Genomic DNA, 4,894 nt, shown 5'->3' with positions numbered 1-4,894 from the left:
GCTTCAGCTCAGCCTGGGATATGGCTGTGCAGAAAGAGTGCTCCCAACATTTTGGACAATCAAAGTTCAACACCTTCCCAGGAAATACAAAGTCTCTGAAAATGCAGTACAATCACAGCTGGCTGATACTTACATATATATATATATATATATATATATATATATAGACACACACACACATACATATATATATAAAAGCTGTTTCCAAATTGTTAGAAAATTCAGAAGACTCAACCTCTTCAATATGTTAGGCAAGATAAGGGAACAGATACTTAACTAAACAGTCAGAAACCGATCAGTTCTTTTCTGTGATTAAAAAACTCTTAAGTTTGTGAATGTTTTCTTCTTCTTCTTTTTTTTTTTTTTTTTTTTAAGAAACATGTTGATGTCCATAGAACTTACATCAAGAACAGAGCAGTTTTGAGTCCACAGACAGGAGGATCTTAGACTTATTTCAAAATATGGTAACCAAAAGGCCTGAAAATCTTTTTTTCTGGTTTTGTGAACAATAATCATTTTACAAAGTGAAATAAGTTAATGCAGGTATGAAGAGAGAATGATAGCCCAGATTTAGGATGCCCACTTTTAGGCAAATCTGTTTTAGTTTGTGTTCAACTGTATTCACACTTGTGCTCAATCCAAAAGGCTGAGGGGTTTAAGTGTGAAGAGTTTCCATACAGGAGCTATTTTGACTTACTATTCCTTGATTTTACTGCTTTACTGGTGGGTACCCATAGCAAAAGCTATTGGTCTCGCACACAGTGGTGCTGCAGACCTCAGGAGAAGTGTGGGCACTGCCCAAGAGCCCTGTTCCTCCATGCAACGAAGGGGCTGCCCTTCGTTCAAGTGCAGGGTGGAAGCATTGCACCCACTGCCAAATTTTACTCTTCAGGAGAAATTTTGTGTTTGTAGCTGTCTCCTAGATTAAAGAATAAAGAATTTGGTCGAGGACTACATAATCTTATCTATCTTCATTAAATTATTTGCACTACATTATTCTTCAGATGGCTAAGTATCACACCAGCTTAAAAAGAAATATAGAAATATTTCCCAAGGCGGTGTACTGCCATGATGAAAGGCATTAGTTCATACACCTGAAATACTCTAACTTTTGTTTTCCACTTGACTGGCATTGACCAGACCCAGCTTCAGTTTTGTTTCACAGAGCTCAACTGGATTTACAATGCCAAGAAGTAAAAAATAAAAATAATGATAACGCTTCCTTTTCGTGCCGTGAAAATAGACCAACTTTGCCATGTATGCCAGGTGCAAATCCCCTGGAAAATGAAGGTGCCATTTTTCCAGCCTACTGCTTCCAGAGCCACATTTGAGGGCTGCACCAGGAGGGGGCAGGAGAAAGCCGTCGGTGCCTTCCCACCGAGGGAAACCCTGGCAAAACCGATTGAAAACTTCCCCAAGCTCCAGGTTAGCTTCTGTGCTCCTGGCACCATCCCTCTGTTACACACATCAAATGATATGTGCAGAGCACTCCGAGTGTGGATTATTTGCAGGCAGAGATCCCGCAAATCCGGGTTTGTAATGCATCCCACGGTGTGATGGCCAGGCTCCCTGGCAGCCTCCAGCCTGGTCCAACTTCGCTTCCTCCCAGTTAGTAGGAATTTTGACACGGAGATAAATGAGTTTTGGCTAATTTTCTCTTACAGCCCTTTGACGTAAAGACCATCTCAGCCTCGGCATTTGTGCAGCGCTTCTAAAGAGCCTCCCCGTGCTCTGTGCAGCAATCAGCAACAACAACAGTGCAGCAGATGAGGCTGAATGTGGTCTTGTATCGCTGAAGGCAGGGCAGATCAGGGCTGATAAGGCATCTAGTGGTTGTCTGCACAGAGCAGCCCTGCTACCCCTCAGTCACTTGTCACCTTCAAGGTGGCTGAGCAGGTCGCAAAGGGTGCAGGGTACAGGCTGTGTCTGGATGTCTAAGTCTCAGTTTTCAGAGAAAACTACTTCAGACACCAATCTTTGGTGGGGGGAGTGAGAACTGGGTGGTGGGGGAGACTCTTATACCTTTCAAAACTTCCAGCTTCTGGAAGGGTCAGGGAAAAAAACTAAAAAAACCCAGTCTTCTCTTGTGGTATTTGGAATTTCTGCTTTCAATCATAGCCAGAAACCAGAGATGTAAAGCCGTATGAGAATTAAATATGTAAGGGAAAAAAAAAAAGATCAACCAACCTTTGCTGAACAACAAAGAAGACTTGGCTCATGTTGGTTTCCAACTATGGGTGAAGGTTCAAGTCACTTACTTCAAAAATACATTACTCATGAATGAGTTTTATTAAGAAACCTTGTGCTCCTATAACTCTTTCCATGTGAGGTTTTCAAGTACTTTATGGAATTAAGCAAAACAACCCTGGGAGGTAGATTAGTTCTAACATCCCCACATTACAGATGGGAAAACTGAACACTAAGTACATTTGTAGGAGAGCCAGAAATAATATTACCTAACTCTCGTGTACTGCTTTTCAGCAGTAGATCTCACATCTTTACAATGGAGGAACCATTATCCTTACTTTATAAAAAGGCAAACTGACTTGCTTGTCCTGGCCAATAGTTGAGCTGAGTGAGAGGAGCCTGTTCTTCCCAGTCCCAAGGCCTCATTTTACTAACTAAATGACCAAACCACGCTGTTTTTAATATTAAGCAATTATGCAAACACACACATTAAAAAAAACAAAACAAAAAAAAAAAAAAAACAAAAAAAAAAAACACCAAAAAAAACCAAAAAAAAAAAAAAAAAAAAAAAAACCAACCCAAAGAATATGCATCAGGGTTGATTTTTGGAAAGCCAAAAATATGTTTTCTAATATGGAGGATTTTTTTGACTGACTGTATCTCATATCCCACTGATGCGTTGCATCTTTGCTTTGCTAGTGAACATGGGAAAATAAGCAAATTGAATCTTTTCACATTAATCATGTGGTATTACCTGACCACAGACAGCATCAGCAGAAAAATTTAACATCAAAGAAAACTGTTCTATGGTCCTTTTGATGTTGCAAACCTGAACACAGAGGAGATAGTTCAAGTTTTGACAGAAGTAATGACACATAAACATGGAAGGGGTCATGATGCTGCTGTTTAAAAAAAAAAAAAAAATCCAGCAACCCTCTCCCCCACAGATAAAATTTTCATTTTTACAGGCTTTTCCCTTCTTTCAGGAAAAGCAAACTCTTGAGCTCTTTTGCTCTAAAACTGTCTTGGACCCAAATGCCTTTTGGCCAGATCTCTTGTCCCAGAGCAAGTCCCCAGTGAGCTGGGTGTTCAACAGACAAAATATGAAGGTGGTGCTGTCCCCAGAGAGCTTTCCATCTAGATCCATTGAAGACACTGTTCCACCCCAAGAAATTCCCTGGGCTTCTTCTGGGCAATTCCATTATTTTGGGCCCAGAAATAACAGTCTAAAAGCAGGCAGCGTAGAGGCTTTTGAACCAGCAAGTAAAACAATGAAAGCTCATACACAGTTCTGGGAGGAAAAATTATGACCAAGAAACTTGTAAAGGCAAATTGAAGTTCCTGCTTTCAAGGCCTTTCTGAGCTAGAACACTGATGGGTCAGAGGATGCTACCCTGGCCCAGCTGTAATTGGGATGCACAGTGGTGCTCGTCTGCAGAAAAATGAATCTACAACAACCACATTAATGTATTACAATCATATAAATGATAAAGATTAAAAACATTGCACATAAATTACAGATATCACCATATAAAGAGATTTCATGAATCCTCAAAATGGGCTGAACTAAAGCCAGTCTTTAAAATGGTTTTGGTAGAGTCACCTGTGGAGCTTCCTTTTCTCATTCAGTCAAACATCCTTCCCACAGGCTAAGCCAAATTAAAGCCAATATTACACTAAAAGGAAGGATACACAGTAATTTACACCTGACTTGAAATTAAATTCAAATGGCATAAGAAACAAATCCCCACTTTTATTTTATGCATTTTTTTTCATTTTTATATCAGCTCTTAGCACAGGCAGGCAACAGAGCCAATTTCTTTTGCTCTTTGCTGTGCCCCAGCTCTCATATGTATATCTGATGAGTCACTTCTTGCTTGTGACATGTCTTTGCCACCTGCAAAACAGCCACACTGGGGCCCAGTGACTGGGTGGGGATTTTGATATTTTTTTTTCCACTTGCAGAGTCGTTTGAGATCACTGGAAGGAAATTCTATAAACCTGTGCTGCTACTCTTCTGAATTACAGAGAAGAGATTCCATTTGAGTGATGTAGACATTATTGCTGTTGCTGTTTGTCTGCAGAAAGCGACCTTTTACTGTGCTGAAAAGAGCCAGACACTGAAGGAACTGCTGAGAATGACACAGTGGATGTCCTCCACTCTGTTGTGAAGTCTAATAAACCTAGAGGACTTTGTGTGTGCCTGACTCTGTGGGCAGACAGAAAACAATTATTCCTTTTTCACTTGTTCTAATTTAAGGAGAAAGGTAATTTTGAACAGCTAAGAGAGTTTCTGTAATAATATTTTACTTATTTAACCAACCCTCAGTTTTAACAGATTTATGTCTTAATGTCAGCACTAACCATCCATCCAAGGACCAGAAAAATGCTTTTGTGTCAAAGTGCTATTACTCTCCCTCAAGTACAGATGTGGACATGGAAAAGGAGAGGTATTTGAAGATTCTTCTCTGACATGGGAACAGCACTGAGATCTCCAATTTTCATGTGCTCTTCCATGGCCCTGCACTGTATTTATGCCCAGACTCAAGCTCCTTAAGCCAGTGCCAGCTCAGAATGACTCCAGGGCCAGTGCCATGCTATACCACAACTAGGGACCCATGTTGAGATTTCTACCACACTGAGGTGGAAAAACTGTCTTAGGGACCCAGGCTGAACCTCCATGTTATTCAGCATAGCTGCACCCCTT

The sequence above is a fragment of the Vidua chalybeata genome, chromosome 7, assembly GCF_026979565.1.
Source record: "Vidua chalybeata isolate OUT-0048 chromosome 7, bVidCha1 merged haplotype, whole genome shotgun sequence".
In the NCBI taxonomy this organism is placed as follows: domain Eukaryota; kingdom Metazoa; phylum Chordata; class Aves; order Passeriformes; family Viduidae; genus Vidua; species Vidua chalybeata.
This window is presented reverse-complemented; position numbering follows the sequence as displayed.